This window comes from Ochotona princeps, chromosome 19 (assembly GCF_030435755.1).
Source record: "Ochotona princeps isolate mOchPri1 chromosome 19, mOchPri1.hap1, whole genome shotgun sequence".
Lineage (NCBI taxonomy): Eukaryota > Metazoa > Chordata > Mammalia > Lagomorpha > Ochotonidae > Ochotona > Ochotona princeps.
This window is the reverse complement of record NC_080850.1, coordinates 22,939,477-22,963,615: the sequence shown is the minus strand read 5'-3', so window position 1 is coordinate 22,963,615 and position 24,139 is coordinate 22,939,477. Positions and strand designations below refer to the sequence as shown.

At 54.0% G+C, this 24,139-nt stretch overlaps 1 protein-coding gene across 1 annotated transcript in view; it reads left to right on the top strand.

The window, feature by feature from the left end:
* Positions 1 to 18,452: 18,452 nt before the first annotated feature.
* The window catches only part of NDST1 (N-deacetylase and N-sulfotransferase 1), a 55,558-nt gene continuing 49,871 nt past the window's right edge, over positions 18,453 to 24,139 (top strand). The window contains exon 1 of the mRNA XM_058677418.1: positions 18,453 to 18,570. The gene's annotated coding sequence lies outside the window, so the exon portion shown is untranslated. The remainder of the gene's footprint in view (positions 18,571 to 24,139) is intronic.

The following is a 24,139-nucleotide window of genomic DNA, read 5'->3' as shown; positions in this document are numbered from 1 at the left end:
TTCCTTTCTGCCTCATCCCACCTTCCCTCCCCGACCCCCAGGGAGTTTAAATTATCTTTCTCTTGCAGAACAGGAAACAGAAGCCAAAGAAGGTTGAGGGTCATGGCCAAAGTCAGGCTACTGGTTCAGAGTGGAGGAAGTGGACGAAGGTTGCCCTTGAGCTTCTCCTTCTCTGAGTCCATCCCCTCCCTGGGTGCTGAGAGCATGAGTGGGTCCCAAGCAGGTTGGCAGGACTGGGCTGTAGAGCCCTGGCCACTGCTCACCCAGTACATTCAAGGACAAGTCCCCAGGCCCTGGTGAGCATTAAAGCCACAGGAACCCTAGGAGAGGGTTTCCCTCCTCGTAGGAAAAGCAGTCTATGGGTGAGCCATACACTGAGTGGTTAAACCATCTATCACTTGTTTGTTCCAGGCCAGACTGAGACTTGCAGAGATTACAGGGGAAGGCAGGATGCTGAGCAAGACACAGTGGAGCTAAGACCAGGCAGCTGGAGGCACTGCCCAGAGCAGTGGGTTGTGGAGGAGAGGGACACATTGAAGTCATCCGAGAGGTCAGGGGCTGTGGGCGCACTGTGGGCCCAATGAGGAGTGTGGCCAGTGGGAGGAAGCAGCACATGCTGTTAGAAGGTCCTGGTGCTTTGGAGGCTCAAAGAGGAGGAGCCAGGATACATACAGGAGGCAAGGTGACTGCTGTGGAGTGGGGAGATGCTTTAGAAGCACAATCCATAGAACTTTCCAGCAGGATTGGGCAAGGGTGAGATGACTGCAGCTTCAAGGCTCGAGTGGGCCATCAGATCCATGCACATGGGCTAGAGTGCCCAGGGGTCCGTGGCTTGGGAGCTGTCTTTGTGATCTCCTAGTGGGAGTGGGGACAAGCAGTAGGGGCTCAGTGGAAGGAGGGGGTTGCTGATGTAACTTCCCAAGCCCCCTGAGTATGCTAATGTGGAGGCACAGGCTGCAGTTACTTCCCATAGCGCATCCTCGGCACAACTCAACAAGAGGCAGTGAGAGCCCTAGCCCACAGGTGTGCTTCAGGGATAGGCTGCTGGCTGCCAGGTACAGGAGGGAGTCTTCAAGGAGAAGTGGGGTGAAGCAGACAAGGAGGACACCAGCTGGGGGGGGGTGGGCCCAGGATGGGGGCTACGGGGGGGAGGGTGATCTGGGACAGTGTGGAGGAGCCGACTGTGCTGACTCCATCTCTTTGTCTGCTTAGATCCTCCTTGGCTGGTGGCACCCTTCCCCCCACTGCCATCTGGCAGGGGCGGGAGACACACTGGCCCCAGGCTAGGGGAGGGGCGGGGCAGCCTCCGGGATGGGCTGTAATTTCAGCTGGGGGCAGCCGTTCCTGTGTTGCAGCCACCTGGTGTGGGGTTCCTCTTTCAGACCCCTCTCCTGTGAGTCTCTGGGCTGGCAGTCCCACCCCCACAGGCTGCTGTTCCCCAGCATCCCCCATGGGAGCAACCACCTGCTGCCTTACCTTCCCACCTGGATCAGATGGCCCAGCATCACCAGGGTGGGTGGGTGTGGGGGGTAATTGGAAAAGGATGCAGGGTTTAATGAGTGGCTGCAAGGCCCTGGAACCTGCCTCTCAGAGTCCCCACCCCCTTTTTCCCCACTACCAACCTTCATCTGCCAAACCTCACAAAAGGCAAGATGAAAGGGCCCGGGAGGGGCAGTAGCCATAGTAATTATTAGTTTCAGTAATAAAGCAAGGCGGGATTATCAGCAAGCTCAACTTGTTCTCCCTTTTCGGTCTGCCTCTTCCCCTAAGCTCCTCTCCTTCCTTTGCCACTTCTGTCCGTCCTGGCATCACAGCCTTGGCACCTGCCTACCTCTCTCCACTGTATCAGCCACCTCTATTGAGATGCCTTGGGGACTGGGACTATTGAGGGGCAGTTGGGAGCTTGTCTGGGTTGCCTAAGGAGATTAGAAGGAGACACAGGTGGCAGGAGGGTGGCTTAAGCCGTCTGCAAGCGTGCATCTATTCACTCATTCCTTCATTCACAGTTTTACAAATCACTATTGGACACTGCTGTTGGGCACAGGGACTTGGGCAGGGCAGGTGCCCTCCCGAGTGCCCATTCTAGCAGGGATAAGTGGCACTCTGATGATCATGCAGGGAGACACGCATGGTGACAGCACACAGCTGATGGAGCTGACGGAGGGTCCTGAGGGCAGCTTTAGGAAGGGAAGACCAAGGGGAAAGCTGGCCTCGTGGGCCTGTGACCTCTGTACTCCCACAGTCCCCTCACCTGGCTAAAAGTACTGTTTCTGAAAAGGTGTTTCCGCTTTTTCACATTGCACCAAGCCCTGTGAATGACATGGATAGTGCCAGGTAGAGAGATTGGCAAAAGGAGTGGGTGTCGGTGCATAGAAGCGTGAAGGCCACTCATCTGGCACGTGGCAGATGGATGAGTGAAAGGGCGTGTGAATGAAGCTTGGGGTGCACCTGCAGGGCTCCTTCAGGGGGGCTGCCAGTTCTAGGCAGCTGCTGCTGCCCTGTGAGAAGGGTTCACTCACAGACAAGGCCCACTGAGCAGGTGGGTGAAGCCAGACTGGCCACAGACCCCACTGTGTGAGACAGGGTGACTGTCCCAGGTGGAGGGGACCTCACGTGTGGGGCCTCAGTCTTTGGAGCCCTATGGACTTGAGTTCAAATTTCACTTTTAACACTCCCATGTAGCTGGGACTCAGTGGAGTTTGTACAGGTAATGTGCTGCCTTAAGCCTCAATTTCCTCCTTGGGAAAATTCACTACTTAGAATTTTTGAGGGGATTGAATGAAGTGATGAGAGGAAAGTTCTTGCCAGAGTCAGAATCTGGTAACTCTTTGTAGTATTAATAATATAGTGATGATGATGGCAGGCAAACAAATTCGCTTTTTAAACAACTGCATGACATGACTGTAAACAAGTCACTTAACTTTCTCAGCCTCTGTTTCTTCTTCTTAAAAAGATTTGCTATTTATTATTTACTCATTTAAAAGGCAGAGTTACAGGGCCCGGCACAATAGCATAGTGGTTAAAGTCCTCACCTTGAATGCCGGGATCCCATATGGTCACCAGCTCTAATCCTGGCGGCCCTGCTTCTCATCCAGCTCCCTGCTTGTGGCCTGGGAAAGCAGTTGAGAATGGCCCAAAGCCTTGGGACCCTGCACCCGCATGGGAGACCTGGAAGAAGCTCCTGGCTCCTGGCTTCGGATTGGCTCAGCTCCAGATGTTACGGCCGCTTGGGGAGTGAACCATCAGACAGAGGATTTTCCTGTTTTTCCTCCTCTCTGTAGATCTGACTTTCCAATAAAAATAAACAAATCTTTTTGGTTTAATTTTTCTCATTCCTTGAAAATAAATAAATGGGGGCTTGGCGGCGTGGCCAAGTGGCTAAGGTCCTCACCTTTATCCCATATGGCCGCTGGTTCTAATCCCGGCAGCTCCACTTCCTCTCTGTCTCTCCTCCTCTCAGTGTATCTGACTTTGTAATAAAAATAAAATAAATCTTTAAAAATAAATAAATAAATAAATAAATAAATAAATAAATGGCAGAGTTACAGAGAGAGAGATATCTTTCATCTTCTGGTTCACTCCCCAAATGGCCATAATGGTTGCACTTGGGCTAGTCCCAAGCCAGGAGGTCTCTGGGTCTCCCACATGAGTGTAGGACCACAAGTACTTGGGCCATCCTCCACTGTTTTCCCAGGCATATGAGCAGGGAGCTGGATTGGAAGTAAAGCAGCCGAGACTCAAACCCATACCCACATAGGATGCTAGAGCAGCAGGCAGCGGCTTTTAGTGCTGCACCACTTCACTGGCCCCTCCTCTTCCATTAAATGGGCATAATCACAATAGAACCGCGCCCCCCCCCCCAGGTTCCCGGTCACTCTGGGTGCCCCAAGCGATCACCATGAGCTCTGAGTGGGTAAGCATGTGGGAGCTGTTCCCACATTTCCAGCCTCCCTCCCACTCCCCATTGAGTCCTTCATCCTGGGGTATGCTCTCTCCAAGTTTGCCTAAGCAGAAACACAAGTGCCCCTGGGGTCTTGCTGCTGTGTAGAATCCTAACCCTGGGTGCCCACTCCTACGCTGCGGCCTCTGTATCAGAAATCCAGTTTCAAACTCAAAGCCTGTGACTGGGCAAGAAAGGAAGGTACAGATATTGGGGTGGAGGGAGGACAAAGGCGCTACAGCCAAAATCCCTAGTGGCCTTGTTTCCTGCCTCACGATGAGGCAGGAAACAGCTGGCCAGTTGCAGGGAATCAACCCCTGACAAAGGACTGGGGCATAGGCTTGGGGTGTGCAGAGCCTTGACATGTTAACCCCTAACCCCTCAAGTGTGGCTTGCCGCACATGCCAAAGCTGCCAGGCAGCCCTAAGCAGTGCTAGTCTGGACAGCGGAGCCTGAACCCACAGAGGTCCTTGTCCAAGAAACACAGAAAGGTAGGCTGTAGGGGGGCCCTGGAAGCCATCTAGGGTGGGGAACGGGAGCTCCCAGCTGTGTGGTCTCAGGAACCCCCAGCCTGTTTCAGTGCCTCAGTTTCCCAGCTCAGGGAACAAACATACAGACAATAGTCAGACCTTCTGGGGTGCTACCGGGAGAACAGAGGGCTCTGAGGGGGTTAGTAGGGGCCACCTACTCTTCCTTGAATGCTGAGGCCACCCAGCAAGTGGCAACAGAGGCTGTGGGCTTTCGCAGGGTAGAAGTTCAAAGCCTCCCCCCTACTACTTCGTTGTACTTGGAGCTGGCAAAATTCATCCATGGAATTGTTTAGTCAGTAAATATTTATGGAATGTACTTATGGCAACAAAGGGTGGCAGACGGGGGGGGGGGCGGCGGAGTCTGAGGCCTTCTTGGAGGGGCATCTGAGTGAGAGGTGACATTTCATCAAGAACCCCTGAGAGGCCCTGTGGCCTGGAGCTAGGTGCTACACAGGTCACAGAAAAGGAGCCGGTGGGATGTCAGTTTGTATAGCCGCTGAGGAGCAAGCTGGGGAGCCTTGACTCCAGCCCCACACTGCAGGGTCTGAGCACTTTGCAATCCGGGCTCTTGGTCTACCTTTCTGTGGCCTCCCTAGGCTCTGCCTGCACTGCCCCCCACACCTCCAACCTTCCACACCCACCGAGTTTGGCAGAGCTGAATCCCTGGAGACCAGAGGTCAGGCTGTTTTCTGTCACCTTCTGTAGCAGGATTTCTGTCATTTCCGCATGGGCTCTCCCAACCCGTGTGGTGGAACAACCTTGGGGTTTTCCTCAGAGGGGAAATCCAGCTGGGAAACAGCTCACGGAAAATGCTCATCTCCTCGGCTGCAGAGCGCCTGGGAGCTTGTGAGCATGGTGGAAGGAGAAGTGGGTGGGGGGGTGCACTGGCTGGCATCGAGCCAGGGACTCCCCAAAAGCCCGCACTTGGCCTCCCTCTGGCTCTTACCCCCTCTCTGGGGCTGTTTCCCCCTCCTCCCTAAGAAGAGAAAGAATAACAGAGGTTCAGTGCTGGCCCCCTGCGTGATGCCAGGACTGCCGATTTATGTGCTGATGCCAAGCTCCCTGGCTGCCCTCTGGGTGGGCTCCTGGGAGGATGACCTGGGACTGGCGCTCTGATGGGGCTGAGAACTAGAATCCAGAATAAGCAGAGAGGACGATTCCTGTTGACTGACCCCCTCGCTGTCCAACTCCTTGTCTCACCAAACTGCTGCCTGTATCCAATCGTTGTTTCCCCAGACCCTCTGCAGGCCTGTGGGCCAAGGTCATAGACTTGACCAACGTAAGTTCTAACTGGGAGATGCGGGGGCCTGGTCTGAGGATCTTGCTATAAGCTGAGCATTCGTGTGCAGCCCTCACCCCTAAAGGTGATGGTTAGGAGGAGGGGCCTTTGGTACATGACCAGGTGCTTGTGAACTGGTGCAGTGTTTAGGTCACTGCCTGGGATTACTGCGGCCCATGTTGGAGTGCCTCTGTCCGATGCCAGCTGCCTGCTGGTGTGTGCTGTGGGAAGCAGCACATAATGGTCCAAGTAGCTGGGGCCCTGCTGCCCATTTAGGATGCCTTAGAGTTCCTGGCTTCCAACTTCATCCTAGCCCAGCCATGAGTGTTGCAAGCTTTTAGGGAGTGGACCGGATCTACCTGCCCCCACTCATCTCTTTCCCTCAAATAAATAAATAAATGAGACTTAAAAGAACCGACTCAATTGTTTCTTCTACCACGGAAGAACTCGGCAGAAAGCACCAACTACGGACAAGGACGTGGGCCCTCCTCAGATAGCAGCTTGACCTTGGACACGGTGAGCTCCAGGACTCTAAGGAACAAGACCCTGCTGTTGATAAGCTTCCAGTCCATGGCACTTTGCTATAGCAGCCCAGATGGGCTAGGGAACACCCCAAAGCCGCGTGTCTTCCTGAAGCCCTCTGACTTCCCAAGTCAGATCCGGGACAGGGAACCAGATGGAAATGAATGCTTCCTCTCTGATTAACTCAGGCAGTCCTTTCTGCTCTGGGCTCTCAGTTTCCCCACCTTCTGGGTGAACAGCATCCTTCACAGACTCCGGAGACCCCTGTGCCTTCCTGCACCCCCAGGCTCCTGCCTAACCCACGGCAGCTCCTCCCCCAGGGGAGATCACATGGTGTTTTCTCTCCTCTGCAGCTCCATCTGCTGCAGCAGCCCCTAGATGCTCTCAAGTAGACAGGTCCCTGGGGAGGGAGTCAGGTGCACTTGCCTTTCCAGGAGGCAGTGTGGCACTGGCAGGCTGGCTTGCCTGGGTACAGGGATGGGGGAAGCAGACCACTTCTGCATGCTAGGTGGGAGATGGGGGTGAGGGCAGCAGCCAGGGACCTCCCTGCTTCCTCTATCCCACAGGCTCCATAGGGATCCACTTTGCTTTCTGGGTTAAAACTCTACCTGCAGCACACCCCATGTGAATGCTAGTTCGAGTCCCAGCTGCTCCACTTCTGATCCAGCTCCCTGCTAATGTACTTGGGAACGCAGTGAAAGATGGCCCAAGTCCTTAGGACCTTGCACTCATGTGTGATACCAGAAGAAGCTCCTGGCTTCCAACTTCTGATCAACTCAGTTCTGGCCTTTGTGACCATTGGCTGAGTGAACTGGTGGATGGAAGACCTCTCTTTCAGTGTTTCCTTCTGTCTCTGTGAAATCTGCCTTTCGTTTTTGTTGCTGTTGTTTTTTTGTTTGCTTGTTTGTTTCCCTGAAAAGCAGATTTACAGAGAGATGGAGAGACAGGGAGAGGATCTTCTCTCCGCTGGTTCCCCAAGTGGCCACAACAGTCAGAGCTGAGCCGATCCAAAACCAGGAGCTTCTTCCGGGTCTTTCATGTGAATGCAGGGGCCCATGAACTGGAGTCATTCTCTAGTCACCCCTGCGTGGAAGACTAAGATGGGAGTCCTGGCTCCTGGTGTCTACTTGGTCCGGCCCTGATTGTTGCAGGCATTTAGAGTGAGAACCTGCAGGTGGAAGATCTCTTTGCCTCAAAAACAGAAAAATAAGGTTTCTAAATTATGTATGGAAAATTCAGACTTCCAAACCTTTCCATAACTGACTGTGAATCTTAGATACTAATCTAGAGTATTTGAGAAGAACCCTGGTCCTGGCCCAGTCCCGCAGGAATGCCTCCGGCCCACTGTGATAAGCACAGAATCAGCCTCAAGCTACTCCTTCCCTTCCCTGGGCCTTGTGCATGCTTGGTGAGTCTCCAGCCTTGGGAGGGGCCTGCTCCTCCCCACAACTCTGCCCATCTTGGTGGCTTCCCCCACCACTTTCTTGGACCCCACAGGCAAGCCTGCACCATGCTCCCCAGGACAGGCAGGGAGTGGGGGCCCCTCCCCTACCTTCCCTGGCCACTGTCCTGGGGATCACAGACCTATCTGTTCTCACAGATGGATGTTGAAAACTGAACCCCCCTCTCTGCTTTCCCATCCCTTAGCAGAAGCACTCTGGGACCCTGGGAATGGTGCAGCCTCTCCCGACTTGCCAAGGCTCCTGTCTCTGCAAAGCTGGTCCTGCCTGCTCCCAGCTCTAGGAGGATATGGGATGGGCAACTGTAGGTGTTGGGGGAAGGGTGGCACAGGAACCAGGAGGTTGATTTAAGGGACCTCCACCACCAAGTATGCCTGGGAAATGCTCTGTTCTGTGTTCAGAGGCTCTGGGGATGGAGAAGGAACAGGCTAGATCACCTGCTTGGAGCATCTCTACATGGAGGGGGAGGCCCAGGGGCCAGTCAGGGAAGGCTGCCTGAAGGAAGGAAGACTAGAACCGGGCCTGGAAGGAAGGAGGAACGATGAAGAGGCCAAGGGAAGGGTGTCTGGGTAAAAGACAAACTGAATGTTACCAACTGTTCCTGGGGCCTAGAGGGTCCCACACTGTCTAGACTAGAGGGGTCAGAAGCAACAGGGCTATGAGGGTCAGTCAGTTAGTGGAGAGGTAAAGAGTTGGCCCTAGGAGGGTGGAGGTGAGAGTGAGAGACTGCTTGTGGGAAGCAGAGAAATTCAAGCTATAGGGGTTCTGGGGTTAAAAAATACCCTACAATGAGAGCTATGCCAGGCAAGCTGCTGATCAGTTTCCTAGTATCTCATTTAGCCCTCTCCTCACCTAAGAGGGAAGTACTCTTGCCATTGTTCTACCCACACTGGAAACCAGATTACATGACAGGAGAGCTGACCCTGGATTCCAGCCCAGGGGCATTTGACCTCAGAAGCCCTAGGCTCTAGATGGGGGCAGGCTGGGGTGTGAATGAGTGTGAACAAGTGCCCCAGTGGTGTGTATCCTTGTCACTGCCCTTGCCCTTCAGCCACCCCTATCTTACGACAGGTGCAGCCCGGTCACGTTGGAGGAGGAGAAAGCCTTGGAATGTTCAGCAGCTCCATGCCTGTCACGGCCCACAGCCCCAGACAGGGGGCCCTGCCCCTGTATTGGCCCAGAGCCAGTTTCTCCCCATGGTCAGTGCTGCTTCCTCCTCCACACCAGCATCTCTCTCAGAATGCAGGGCAGAACCTGAGGATGCTGGTGCCATCTGTTCCTCCAGCTCCTGACACTCCACCCCTACTCCAGGAAGGAGGAGATGGTGGGGAGGAAGGGAAGGAGGCACATAGTCAGAGGCCTCCAGGGCTGACTTGACCACTAGCCACTCCCAGGCCTCTTGCTTCTGTCGTGAGGAGGGTTGGGTTGGTTCAGGAGATGCCAAAAGGCCACCAACAGGAGGACAGCACAATTAAACACAGAGGGCTGGGTGTGTGCACAGGCCAAGGGGTGGACCAAGCAGGCCTGGAGGGCACTTGCTGTCCTCCGGGCAGCTGAGCCTTCCACTCCACTGGCCGCCCCCCACTCAGGGCTTTGAGCCGATTGCTGACGATGACCCTTTAGAGACCACTTGTGCTGGGGGAGGGGGAGGTGTTTTCCTTGCCTCGGCTTGTAATTGGTAGAAGCAGCTCTCATCCTCTCTGTGTGAGGATTTCCGCCATCCTTCAGCCCCTGCTACAATCCCCATCAAGTGAAACCCTCCAGGGATAGGAAGGCACTTGGCTAGGTGGTCTGAAAACCCCAGGTCAGGGGCTGGTGTGATGGCTCAATAAGCTAATCCTCTGCCTGCAAATGCCAGCACTCTGTATGAATGCCTGTTTATGATCCTGTTGTCCCATTTCCCATCCAGCTCCCCACTTGTGGCCTGGGAAAACAGTGGAGAATGGCCCAAAGCCTTGGAACTTTGTACCTGTATGGGAGACCTGGAGGAGGCTCCTGGTTCCTGGCTTCAAATCAGCTCAATTTGCAGCCATTTGGGGAGTGAACCAGAGGATGAAGATGTTTCTCTCTGTCTACTTCTATCTGTTAGGCTGCCTTTCCAATAAAAATAAATAAACCTTAAAAAAAGAAAAAAAGGAAAACCCCAATTCGGCTGCTCTAGGGTTCTTTTGCAAGCTAAGGGGGCGGAGTCTCGTACATGTTGATCAAACCTCCATCTTCTCTTCTGTCAAATGGGGTTGAGACATCTCCATCACATTTAGTTCTGCAGGCTGCTGTGTGTGGAGTACCTTGGAAGAGGTGTGCACCAGGAGGAAATAAATGCTTTGTGAAAACTAGGCAATTGACATGGTTACTGAGGCACCTCTTGGGGTGCCAGTAGCCTACAACTCATAACAAAAGGCCTGGTGATAGCCCAGGTCCTTAGGTCCCTGCAACGCTTGTAGAAGACCTGGGTTGGAATTCTGGGTTCTGGGTTTTGGCCTGGCGCAGCCCTGGCTGTTGTAGGCTCTTCTGGAGTGCTAAAACATCTCTATCTTCTCTCTCTTTCCTTTCTTTGTTTCTTTGTTTCTTTCTTTCTTCCTGCCAAATAATTTTTCAAAAAGATTTATGTATTTGAAATGTAGAGTAACAGAGGAAGAGAGAGATTTCTTCCATGCACTTAGTTCATGCCCCCAGTGCCATCAACAGTCAGGGCTGGCCTATGTGGGTGGCAGGGGCTCAGGCGCGTGGGTTATCAATCTGCTGCCTTCCCAACCAGGCACAGAAGAAGAAAGCTGGATTGGAAGCAGAGCTGTGGGCATTCCAAACAGCAGCCTCACCCGATGCATGACACATAACCCTCAGATAAGTTAGTTAAACATAAATAAGTAAATCCAAAAGAGGTGCTACATGAGAAAGGAACTGACCAAGCTGAGTCAGGGCTTCTTTTTCCAGTGGCACACGTGGGAGGAAGGGATGGTTTGAGGAAGCCAGGACACACATCCTTGGCCCCAACTGGTGGAACTGCTCTGGGGGCTGACCAGCCGGGAACACCTCAGAAACAGCTTCATCTGAGCCTGGGGTTGTGGCACTGCACGTTAAACCCCAGAACCCCATGTCAGAGCTCTAGTTTCTGCTTCCAATCAGTCTCCCTGCTAAAGAGCCCAGGAAGCTGCAGGAGATGGCTCGAATACTTGGGTTCCTGTCACCCGTGTGGGAGACACAGGTGAAATGCCTGGCTTTGACCTGGCCTAGCCCTGGCTGTAGCATCCATCTGGGGAATGAGAATGAACCAGTAGATCTTTCTAATTTCTTTCTTTCTAATTTCTTTCTTTCTAATTTCTTTCTTTCTTTCTTTCTTTTTCTTTCTTTCTTTCTTTCTTTCTTTCTTTCTTTCTTTAATTTAATTTAATTTTGTGACACAGTTTCATAGGTTCTGGGATTCCCCCAACCCCTCCCCAAGCCCTCCCCCCATGTTGGATTCCTCCACATTGTTGTAGTAGTACAGTTCATATCCAGTCATGATTCCCTCATTGCGAGCACGTACCATGCACAGAGTCCAGCCTCTTATTGTCCAGACAAGTTCAACAGTTTCATTGGGAGATCATCCCCTGTCCGAAAATAGAGCTGGCAGAATATCATCCCCTCCAATGAAAACTCACAGCACAACATCAACAACAATTTACAACATTATGGAGTTAATTGGTATGGTATTGAGTGACTAATATGTTAGAAAAATGCAAGTTCTTAACCTCATCCTGTGACTACTTCATTGACATTTCAAGTTTAGTTTATACACAACCGACTGCTCTACACTTTAAAATGGTTATAGGGTATTATTCAGCTATCTCGTGTCTATTTTCATTTTTATATTTAGCAGTTTATAGTATTGAAGCATGATTTTTACTGAACTTGGTGAATTTAGGATAGCCCAAACAGGCTTATAACTGTAACAAGGTATATGTTAACGATTGGGGTGCAGAACAGTTTTAGGAGAGGTGTGCAGAGAAATCTTCAATATCTTGGTGACTAATCTTTGTGTAACTAACCTTTGTGTCCTACCTAGTAAGGTATATGTGAGTGCAAGCTGAAGTTTCCTGTCTGTTCTAAGCTTTCCTTATTGGTCTCTGTCTGTCTAATCTAATTTTTTTCGAGGGGTTGGGGAGGCTCTGGAGCGACCCTGATGGTCATTGCAAGAGAGCGTGAGGATCCAAAGTTGGAACTAAGTAAGGACCAGAGAAAGCTCCTCTCCCGAGTCCCAAAGGAAGTTTACTATTCTTCTGTTTCTGTAACTCTGCCTTTCAAATGAATAAATAAATCTTCTCAAAAAGCTTTTTGGGGGAAGGGACGTAAGAGGACGTGGGAGCCTAGTGGCTAAATTCTCACTTTGCAACTGCAGGGATCCCATATGGTTGCTGGTTCAGTTTAAGTATCAACTGCTCCACTTCCCTTCCAGCCTCCTACTTGTGGTCTGGGAAAGCAGTAAAGGATGGCCCAAAGCCTTGGAACCCTGCATCCATGTGAGAGACCTGAAAGAAGTTCCTGGCTCCTGGCTTCAAATCGGCTCACTTCTGGCTATTGACCACCTGGGAAGTAAGCCAGCAGATGGAAGATCTTTCTCTTTGTCTCCCCTCTCTGTAAATCTGCCTTTCTAATTAAAAAGAATTTTTAATTAAAAAAAAAAGTTTCGGGCCCAGCACGGTAGCCTAGAGGCAAAGTTCTCACCTTGCATGCACCGGGATCCCATATGGGCACTGCTTCTAATCCCAGCAGCCCCACTTCCCATTCTACTCCCTGCTTGTGGCCTGGAAAAGCAGTCAAGGGCAGCCTAGAGCCTTGGAGCCCTGTACCCGCATGGGAGACCTGGAAGAAGCTCCTAGCTCCTGGCTCCTGGCTTCGGATCAGCGCAGCACCAATCGCTGTAGCCACTTGGGGAATGAATCAATGAATGGAGGATCTTCCTCACAGTCTTGTTTCCTCTCTGTATATCTGACTTTCCAATGAAAAGAACATAAATCTGAACAAACAAACAAGCAAAAGTTTCTTGGGGACAATGTCATGCTTGCAGGCTAACCCTCTGCCTGCATCAGCATCATCCCATATGGAGACTCATTTGAATCCTGGCTGTTCCACTTCAGATACAACTCCATGCTAATGGCCTGGCAAAGCAGCGAAGGATATTCCTTGTCCTTGGGCCCCCACACCCACATGGGAGATCATGGCTTTGAATTGGCGCAGCTCTAGCTATTATGGTTATTTAGGGAGAAAACTAGCAGATGGAATTCTCTAATTCTCTCTCTGTCTCTTCTCTAACTCTGCCTTTCCAGTAAAAATAAAAAAGCACCCAATGTAACATGTGCTATAAGACAAGGGACTAAAAAAAAAAAAAAAAAAAGACCAAGACTAAGGGACTAATAAACAGTTGCTGAACGAAAAAAAAAAAAATCCAGGTGATCTTGAATGATTTGGTGAGGGGGAAATATATAGCACCTGGGCAGTAAGGTGAACTAGGTTGTAAAAAAAAGAATTGGATTTGAAACCCCTTCTGACACTTTAGTCTGTGTGAACTTAGAGAAACTGCCTCACCTTGCTGAACTTCCTGCGGTCTGGGCTGAGGGGTCATAAACAGGAGACAGCAGGTGGTATGCACCAGCCCAAGTTGGTAAACGCTGTTATTGCCAACTTTCCTATCATAGACAGTGTTTGGGTTCCAGCACATTTTGACCCTCTGAAAGACACATGAACAACCTGTCCACTTTATAGATTTCCTCTTTCATCTGTTTCACAGCTATGAAAATCTTCCAGGAAGCAAGTAGTGCTTGTTCCTTGCTCTTGAAGAATTCACAGTGTCTGTGTGAATGTGTGTCTGTCTCTTACACACACACACACACACACACACACACACACACAGAGTTATACCATGTGGTCAAGACTGTAATTATGGTGACCGTGTTCTCAAAACCACAAGGCAGGTCACATGGTCAGACAGAACCTATTTTCTGCCCCTACTGCAGTCTCAACATGAAATCACATGTAGTTACACATTCATGGGATTACTATGCTTTTTTTTTTTTTTTTTTTGAAATGACACCATATACTTGGATTGTCCTTGACAAATCCCACCATAGTCTTGGCAAAACCACAAGAGCCCTAGTGGGGAGGCTGAGTAGGAGGTCTGTAAGCAGAGAGGGGGTGAGCCCAGTGCCCTGGGGCCAGGGACCACCTCTGCCTGGAAGGCCCACCCTGCTGAAAGCTGAAGATGCTGGACAATAGGCTACTGTCTTTACAATAGGCAACAATGGCTGTAGCTGCTTTTCACTTCCATTGTTCTAAAGACCCACCCTTGGCCTCCTGGGCTATAAACTGTTGCAGACTCCTGAACTAACAAGGCAAGTAACTTGATGTCTTCTGCCTATTTATGGTCTTTGGAGCAGCTTTGGGGACAGGGACCATATCTGTGTGTATCTTTCTGTCCCTCCTTACACTTCTCCCCTACCAGGATGGTTCGAGGAAGACTATAGAAAAGGTATTAGAAGCCAGCATGACAGTTCAGTTGGCTAATCCTCCACCTACAAGCACTGGCATCCCGTATGAGCACCAGTTCCTGTCCCTGCTTTTCTACTTCCCATCCTGCTCCTTGCTTGTGGCCTGGGAAAGCAGTGGAGGATGGTCCAAGAGCATTGGACCCTGCACCTGCATGGGAGACTTGGAGGAGACTCCTGGCTCCTTGTTCCTGCCCTTGCAGACACTTGGGGAGTGAATTTGTTGATGGAAGATCTTTGTCTCTCTCCTCTGTATATCTGCCTTTCCACTAAAAATAAATAAATCTTAAAAAAAAAGAAGAAGAAGAAGAGATACTAAGGACTACCAAAGGAGTGAATGAACAATCCAAAGGTCCATCGACAGGCATTTGGGTGGTAGACTGTGCCCTCTGTTTTGTGATCTGTCTCTTGATTTGCATTTTATGTCTACTGGTGGCTCACCATATGTCTGGTGCTACAGGGCCCTGGGCACAGGCCATGCCCTACCCACCAGAGGGAGAGAGGGCTGCTGGCAAGGAGCTAGGAGGGCAGTGAAAAAAGAGGGAGATGTTGAGTGTGTCCCAGGAGCCTTGGGCAGGATTAGGGGCTTAGGGAGAGACCAGGAGGAAGTGAAGTTTAACCTGCGACCTAGAAGATCACGCTGAGTCACTTAGCTAACGTTTGTGCAGTACTCCTCATGTGACAGTGCACTGAAGGCTTTACCCATGTTAACTCATCGTCTCACCTGCACCTGTGGGCAGGACATCCTGCTGTCATCCACACAGCACAGCTGGGGAGATGGGGCCAAAGTAGGCCCACAGGCTGGCCCAGGGTTGTAAGTGGTTCACATGTGGCAGAGACAAGAATAAAGCCCAGGAAGTTTGGGGTGCACACACTCCCAGAAGCACCAGGAAAAGGGGAGGGTAGGGCATCGCATTGAAGACAAAGGAATGGCAAGGCTGGGTAACAAGGCAGAGAATTCCTCCTGAGAATAACCAGAGCCAGAAGCTATTGTAGTTTTGCCTGGGAAATAGGTACTGTGAGCCTATGTCAGCAGCCAGTAGAGGGAAGGAAAGCAGTGAAGGAGCTGTTTCCACTTCTGGGTTCAGGCGGAGATGTGAGGGACTTGGGCTTGGGGGTCAGAGGTGTCCTGATAAAAGAGCAAAGAGTGGGTTTAGGGAGAAAAACTGTAGGCAGAACTAGTAGGACTAGCTCCTGAATGGGGGACAAGGAGGCGGCATTTGGATTCTGGACTGGACATGTCAATTGGACACATAGGACAAGGGTGATGCAGGTTTAGGTAGAATGTGGCAGGCTCAGGTTTTTAAATTTTATTTTAAAGTCAGAATTACTGAGAGAGGAGAGACACAGAGAACTTTAATCCAGTGGTTCACCCCGCAAATTGCTGCAATGGCTAGAGCTAGGCTAGTCCAAAGCCAGGAGCCTGGAGCTTCCACTAAGTCTTCTACATGGGTTCGGGGGGTCCCAAGGAGTTAGGCTATTCTATGCTGCTTTCTCAGGTATATTAGCAGGTAGCTGGATGGGAAATGGAGCAGCAGGGACTTGAACAGGTATCCATATGGGATGCTGACACCATGGGTGGAAGATTTATTCACTATGTTACTAGCAGCCCCTGGGCTCAGCTTTGCGGTGTTAAATTGAGGCTAATCGGGTCCGGCGTGGTAGCCTAGTGGTTAAAGTCCTTGCCTTGCACATCCAGGATCCCACATGGGCACTGGTTCATATCTTGGCTGCTCTGCTTCCCTTCCAGCTCCCTACTTGTGTCTTGGGAAAGCAATAGAGGGTGGTCCAAGCCCTTGGGAGATCCCGAAGAAGCTCCTGGCTCCTAGCTTCATATCGGCTCAGCTCCAGCCATTGTGGCTACTTGGGAAATGAACCACTGGATGAAAGCGCTTTCTCTCTGTTTCTCCTTCACTCTGTAAATCTGACTTTCCAATAAAAATAAATAAATATATATTTTTAAAATTGTGGCTGATCTTGGGACAGCCAAGGGCAATGTCCAGAGGGCAGTGGGGCCTCCTGGGGATGAGACAGAGTCTGGGCAGGTGGATGCTGCAGGGTATCATCTGTAGTAGGTCCTCGCCTGGGCCCACAGGGTCCAGATCCCTGGGTGGCACCTAGGCCTCTTCTCCTTCTGGACTGTCTGGGGGACAGCACGCTGGAAGGTTCTGGGTTCAGCTCAGACAACAGCGACTGAAGGGTAGGCAGAGCTGTTAAAGAGATGGAGTAACCCCACTTCCTGGCTGTCCCCCAAAAATGCTGAGAGCGAGCCTGCTTTGGATCCATACCTCTAATGGGGAGATACCAGCTCTTGCTCAGCTCAAGAGCAAGGAGGCCTTGCCCTTGGCCTCCTCTGCTCCCACCCCTCCCACTGTGTGTCGGCTCCCACAGGCCATGCCGCCTCCTGCGTAGGGACTGCCTTTCCCCAAGCCTCCTCAGAGCACTCCCCTCTTCCTGTGACTGTGGCCCTCACTGGGCACCTCTGCAGTGGGCACTCAGCTCAGCCAGTCTCTGGATACACGAAGAGGAGTGTGCAGGCTGTCTCATGGGCAGCCTGGACGGCTACGGGGAGTACAGACCTCGGATCTTACCTCTCATCACCCTGGTCAGGGGCTTGGTGCCTGGCACAGAGAGGACTCTCAAAGGGCCTTGGTCACGTGGCATGTACATACCAGATTCGGGGGGGGGGGGGAGTTGGTAAATCTGCCTGAGACCAGGTCAACTTGATGCCCACAGGACACAGGTGCGACCCAGTGGAAGATGTGCCTGTGGCCTGCAGCCAGGCATCGCACATGCCCTGGGGAGTTGGAAGCATGCTCCCACCCACATTTAGACTGAAAACAAGCCCCTCAGCCAGCCCGAGGGGCCAGCCTATGGATCTTCCCTCTCCTCCCTCCTTGGGGCTGGTCAGGCTTCTCTGTGTTTTGAACTAGGATCTTGTAGTTAGATAATCTGAAGGCATCTAGGCATCCACCAATCCAGTGCTTCCCACACCTGCCCCAGCCTTTCCCTTAGATCCAGACAACTAGGGTCCCCTGCTGAGCGGGCGCTGCTAATCAGCACCATTAAGGGTTCCTTCATCAGGCCCCAACAGCGTGGTCTGACAGGTTGGCTCCTGGAAGGCAAACAGCCCTGGGCTGGGAGCAGTCAGTGCCAGCCTCCCTCCCTAAATCATCTCTTTCTAGGCTCCACTGTTATCATCTGTTTAGTGGGCACAGCCACGGCACCCCAACAGGCATGGGCCTTGGATCACTGGAAACACCCTGAGGGTAAAAAGTGGGCACAAGTCCCCTCCCCCATCCCTTGCTAAGCCGTGTTGTGTGCTAGGCTAGAGGTACACAGCTGGGAGCAACCTGTTGGGGGAGAGGACCTTCTAGCAAACAATGGAACCAGTCGATGAGCCAGATAATCACGATCAAGGGAATAAAGGGGTTTTCGAGCTAGTCGGGGCAAGGGTGTGTGTGTGTTGGAGCTGCTGCCCTAAGGGCTCCCTCCGCAGAGACCCGGTGAGCCAAACCGTGAGCCCAGCGGGACAGAGCTGGGCGAGGGCTTTTGTTTCCCAGTTTTCTTACCGCGCCTCTGCCGACCCCCAGCGCTGCTCCCGCCCTGACCCCGAATAACTTGTTGGCATCCCCTGGGCTTTGTTTCCGCGGGGTCATCGCCCAGGGGACGTCCCGCAGCCGCGCCGGGACCTCGCGGGTCCTGCATCTGACACCCCTCTCTCCCTCCGGCCCCCGCCCCCTACCCGCGCGGAGACAGGGGTCAAAGGCAGCCCGCGTCACGTGGTCGCCGAGCAGCACCGAATCGGCCGGGAGAGCCGAGGAAGAATCCGGGTGGAAGCCGAGAAATCCAGCCCCGGTCGCAGCGCCCGGTCCCGCCCCGGCCCCCGCCCCGGGGCGCTCTCCGCACGCCCGCCGGCCGTCCGGGCCTCCGCAGCTCAGCTCCGTGCCACGCGCGCTCGGGATCGAACCCGCGGCCGGCCGCCGACACGATCCGAGCAGGTAGGCACCGTGCCGGCCGGGACTAGGGAGGGCGCAGGGCCGGAGGCTCTCGACGCACCCCAACTTCTAGCCTTCAGAACGCCCCCTCCCCACTGCGGGCTCCGGGCGCCGCGGGGGCCGGGCCTCAGGGCTGGGCACCGCCGGGGATGGGGATGGCGGCGCGGGCGCGGCGGCTGCGGCGTGGGCTGGGGGGTGGGAGCTCCGGGCGCCGGCTGCGAAGGAGTTAAGCTCGGCCCGGGCCGGAGCAGGAGCCCGGAGCGCACACCCGCCGTGGCTGGGGGGTGCCCTACACGTCCCGACGGTGCCCTGCCATGCAGGTAGGAGGCCGGCTGGTGGCCGGGGCCGGCCAGCCCTCTCGCCGCCGAGCCCGCGGGGCCGAGCCCGGCTTGCAGGCCGCGCGGGGCCCGAGCGGGCGCCGTGCGCCGTGCGGGCGGGCGGAGTCTGCCGGGCCCCGCGCGGGGGTGGCGGTCACACGCGGGGGTGGGGGCCGCGCGGGGCCGCGGCGGACCGGGCGCGGACGAGGGCAGCGCGGCAGCTGTAGGTCACGGATAATGTCACTCGCGAGGAATGCCCCCTCCCCCTCCCCGGCTCGCGAACAGGGGAAACTTTTGTCTGGCGAGGGAGGGGGGTTAGAGGCCGGGTCCCAGCTCTGCTAGGGGAAGGCAGCCCGACCGGTTTTCTCCCTGGCTCCCAGCGGCCCTGGTCTCTAACTCCCTCCTCCTTCAGCTTCTCCGGAGCCCCCCACCTCCACCCCCATGGCAGCTCTGTGCCGTTCTGGGACCGGAGTGAGGAGGGGGCGCACAGAAAGCTTGGGAACCTGGGCACTGTTGTGCCGGGAGTCCCTCGTCTGGGGGAGTGCAGAGCTCCACCCCCCTTCTTGCCCCATTGTCTGATAACCCCATCCCCGCCCCCTTCCCCACTCCCCAGTATTGGGAATCGCCTGAGCCAGATCCCCTGGTCTGAGGTCACACAGCCCTTGGTGTTTGTCACTTGCCAGCGATATGACCTTGAGCAGGTTCTGTACCCTCTCCTGGCCTCAGTTTTCCCACTTGTGAAATGGGAGCGGCCCTCGGAAGGCTGGAATGAACCTGTGGTTCCTCAGGGAACGCTGGCAGCTTGTGTTCAACAAGTCCCTTATTGCATGTTTGCCCTGTATCGGGCCCTGGGCTCATTCATTGCTTAAGCATTTCCAGTTGTATTCTCCCTACATGGTTATTTGGTACATTGCGCATACAGGAAAACTGAGGCATACGGCGGCACAGCTGGCACAGGTAAGAGGTGGTGGAGCCGGGGTCCGCCTGCTGCCTGTGCCGGCTGCTGTGGCTGCACCTCAGCAGCAGGTCTCCCCTAGACCTGGCTTCCTTGTTGTGGTTTCATTTTCAGTTGAAGTGCTGTGGACCCTGCCATTCTCCTGCAGCACCCTTGCCCCAAGGGGGATATTGCCTTCGTTGTGGCTATGCCCTGGTTCTTGTCGGTGTGGACAGTGCGAGCAGGAGGGTGGCTCTGGGTGGCCTTGGGTCTGCAGCTCCAGGATGGCCCAAGTGGGGTTGTTGGCTGTATCCGTTGCAGGGACGCTTTCCCAGTGTGGGTGGCGCAGGGAGGAGCCTGTGTCCCTGGCTCCAACTTGGGACAGCTGGTGGCTTTGTCAACAGGCTCCCCCCACAGCAGCACCCAGGGGATCAGGTCACTTGTAGATCAGCAGGGGGCAGAGGAGAGACCCAAGGCCCAGGGATTTAGCTCCCAGGAGTGCTCTTGGCGTGACAGCCCTTGGTGGGGTCCTTATGGCCACTCTAATGGTCCTCTGTAGAAGTCCCCACCCCAGAGGTCCTGGAGCCTGGTAACAGGGGTGGACTTTGAGCTGGTGGCACAATTGCCAAGTCTTCGTGTACACACAGGTTCCTAGGTGAGCTGGCCCAGTGCCGGGCACCTTGTAGAGGCCCTCAGCCCATAGCCATGGTGAATGCCCAGAGCTACTCAGACTTGCCCCCTGGCTTGCAGTGGGAGTGATATCCCTGTGACTTCACATCAGCCTCTGATTGGGGGCCTTGAGTAATGACTTAAAAAATGGAAAGCAAACTTCTGTGCCTGGGGCTGAGGGCGAGTGGAGGAGGAGGGCTATCCAGCACAGCCTCTCTGCTCTAGGAGCTGATCCCCTGCTCCTGGACTTTGCAGGGTTGGTGGCCTTTTCCTGGGCTCTCCCGGGTTGACAGTTCCCTTGCTGCTTGCAGGAACATGAGTGGAAATTCCATGGCTGGGCTGGACCCTGAGGGCACTTGGAAAAGCAGGAGGACTGGAAGGGGTTCTGCAGTGCTGTGGCTGTCTCTAGTCATGTGATCAGAGAGCAAAAGGAGAGGTCTGTGGGAGACCCAACTACGGAAAGGGAGGAGACAGGTTAGTACATGAGTTGTGGGCCTTCTGGCGCAAGGGGGTCTTGCAGCGAGCAGTGTTGGAGCAGTCCAGGTTGAAGATGCGGTCAGGAATGTGAGCAGACCGAGGTGCTGCAGCAGCTTGGAGCTGGGCTACAAGCTCAGCCAGTCCCATGCTTGCCCTGCCCTGTGCTTGGGACCTGCCTGGCTGTGCTGTGGGCCCCAAGCCAGGCTCCACTCTCTCTTGAGACTGGGCAGACTTCTACTGGCTTGGAATTTGGTTTTGAGTATGGCTTGAAATATCTGAACTGTTTGGAGGGCTTAGACGTTCTTGACTTGAAATGGAACGTTAGGGTAATTTGTTAAATATGTATGGAAACTGTGGCTGGGGGTGACAGGGGACATGGAATGAGGTGAGGTCCTGCTCGCTGGATTCTGGCTGGAGAAGCTGCTGGTCTAGTGGTGGAGGGAAGATGAAGGGCCAAGTGACAGCTGGGAGTTAGAATATGATGGATACGCTTTGAGGGGGGTGGTCAGTGGAGGGGAAAGCACCTGACTGGTAGTGTCGGCTCTCCTTCCTGGAGGAGGAAGTGTTTACAAGGAGACAACATTGGGGCATAGGGAGCCTACAGCGTCTTGCTCTGGAGTTTGGTTTTTGTTCTCGTTGAGCTGATGCATGTTGTTGTGCCTTGTGCCAGGCTCCGTGCCATGCCCTTTAGAGACAGTGCATTGAAATTTCTCAGTGCCCTGCACGGAGCCACAGTGGCTATGGGAGATCCTCACCCCTCAGCCCATTTTTCAAATGGGGAAGTTGAAGCTCAGAGGGAAGTGGCCTCCCTTACAGACCTGGAGTGTGAACCCAGGCCTGGAAGCCGTAGTCCCTGTTGTGTTGCTGTTCTCAGGAGATTTGGAGCCGAGGTGGTGGCGAGGCTAGCTGGGTGGAGAGCAGTGCCTGGCTGATGCTCGCTGTGGCTGTGATGTGAGCTGACCACAGTCTGATTCAGGCGATGGGACCAGGGGGCAAGAACCGGAGGCTCCTGGCAGGGTCAGTGTAGGAGGCCTGAGGTTTGGGGAGGGATCTGAAGGACAGTGTCACTCCTTTGTGCTCCCTGACGGTGGTCTGTAGGCAGAGGGCATGGCCTTGTCCTGTGGGGCTCCTGAGGGCTGCAGAGCAGAGTTGCAGAGTATGAGTGGGAGGGAGGCTGCAATAGCAGGGTGGGCTGAGGTGGGCCCTCTCAGTTCCCTTTTCACCCTAGGATTTCAGTTTGGGTGGTGCTGGGCCCACGCCTCTTGTTTTCCAGCGCTTTCGAGCCATCCTTCCCGCCCGGTGCTGGGGAAAGGGCTGGTGGGACTGAAGATAAGGGGTGGGGGAAGGCACACAGCTGGTGGTGGAGGCAAAAGGAGGGTCTGTCTGATCCCTAGGTATGCCCAGCAAGGGAGCTTTCTCTTGCCTTTGGCTCTGGCCATCAGCTTTGGTTTTGGAGAGCAGTGGAAGAACTGGGCATTCCTGGTGACTTCGACTTAGTGACCTTTGGGCTAGAGCTGATTGACCCCCAGATTTGTTATCTGGAGAAAGCAGGATTTTATGTTATGATGGTTGTCTTCTGGTCCTTTGTATTCTTATCTTTTAAACATTATGTTTATTTATTTACTTATTTGGAAGGCAGACTAACAGAAAAGTTGAACGTGGGAGGGGAGGGTTGTGGAGAGAGGGATCTCCCATCTGTGGATTCACTCCCCAAATGGTTACAACAGCCAGGACTAGGCCAGGTCAAAGCCAGGAGCCAGGAATTCCATATAGGTCTCTCACAGGGGTGGCAGAAACTCAAGCACTTGGGCCATCAGCAATGCCTTCCCAGCAGGGAGTTGGATCGGCAGTGGAGCAGCTGGGACTGGGACTCAGACTCCTGTATGGGATGCCAGAGTTGTATGCACTGGCTTAACTCCCTGCACCCCAACACCAGCCTCCTACCTTGTTTCTCGATCCAAGTAGGAGTCAATCAGAGATGTGTGTGGTGAATGAGCATGTGTTTATCCAATGGCCAGGGCTGGGAGGTGGTCATGGCACATCCCTGTCCCATCCCTCTCCACCCAAGTAGAGCCTGGCTCGTTTGCCCCCCCTGGGTCTTCCCTTTTCCTTCCTGCCTTCACATCTCTGAGCATGACAAGGAGATTGCATCCCAGGCCTTTCCCTCATCTGCTCTCAGGCCGTGCTTCGCGCTTGCACAGCTCCAGTGTCCCACCTTCCATGTGGCCATTTTTCATTGCCGAGAGCTGGCATCACCCACCCCTTCCTTCATGTGTGCAGGGCCTGTTTCCTGGACCCTCAGAGCTTCCTCTCCTGGCTTTGAACTCTGGTTCCCTGCATGTGTCTTGGCTCCCTGCTCCCGATGCAGGGGCCGTGTGTGGCCCATTTCTTGTGGTGGGAGACGGGCTGGGCAGTGTTGCTGAGGGAAGCCAGAAGTCCTGGGCTCAAAGGCCAGGCCCGCCACCAGTGGCTCTGCAACACGGTGCAGATTGCCTAGGATCCCTCTGGCGTCGATGTCCTCTACTGTAGAATGGTGATAGCGACAGTCCTGTTGTGGGAGGGAGGTGAGAGGAGGGTATGGCGAGTAGGAGCTGTTGACAGGTAGCAGCGCTTATGGCTCATGTTGGTAGCCAGGAGGGGAAGATTGCTCAAGGAGGGAATCTGTGGCCCGGACAGCTTGGACCACTTGCTTGGCACCCTGTCCAGGAAGCCCGACAGTGTTTCCTTTGGTGACGCTTCTGTTTTTCTCTCTTTCCTGTCCCCAAGGCTGAAGTGTTCAGGTTCATAGTCTCCGTCTCCACCCTACTGGCTGCAAGGCAGGGCTCGTGCCTGTGGCCACCCTGGTGACCTGTGACACGACACCTACCCCACACTGTGTGGGCTGTGTGGGCTGTGTGGGCTGAGGCTTCCTGGGGCTTCCCCACACCCTGGGCTTGGGCTTGGGGAAGGTGACTAGGAGATTTCAACAAAGCTGAGTCAGGCGCGAGGCCTGGAGCCAGATGGGATCTGAAGTCCAGTCCTTGCTGGGCTTCCTTCTTGTGGGGCTGTGGGAGACCTGTTTAGTTCTTCATCTCAACAGAGCAGCCATGGTTGTCACCACCTCCTCACTCCTGCACGGAAGATGTTGCTTGGAGCTCAGTTCACACTCAGTTGGTATGAGTGACGCTCACTTCCATTCTATCCTCATGGCAGTGATCGGAGAGGGGATTGTCATCATCCCTTTGAGCAGATGTGACTGAGGCTCAGAGAAGTAGCTGGTCTGGAGATGTTTAGGCTCAGGGCATTAGCAGCTTGTGTGGGTGCTACCCTGGCCACCCTCCCCTTATCCCACTGGGGCAGATCTGACAGGTGGAGACCAACTTCCGCCCAATGCAGTCAAGAAACAGCAGCACCCGGCAAGCCCGGGTGCAAGTTCTTGCATCTGTCTGCCAGGAGCAAGCTCCCCGTTTCTGCAGGTGGGTGCCCATGTGATGAAGATGCGGTGGGGCTTCT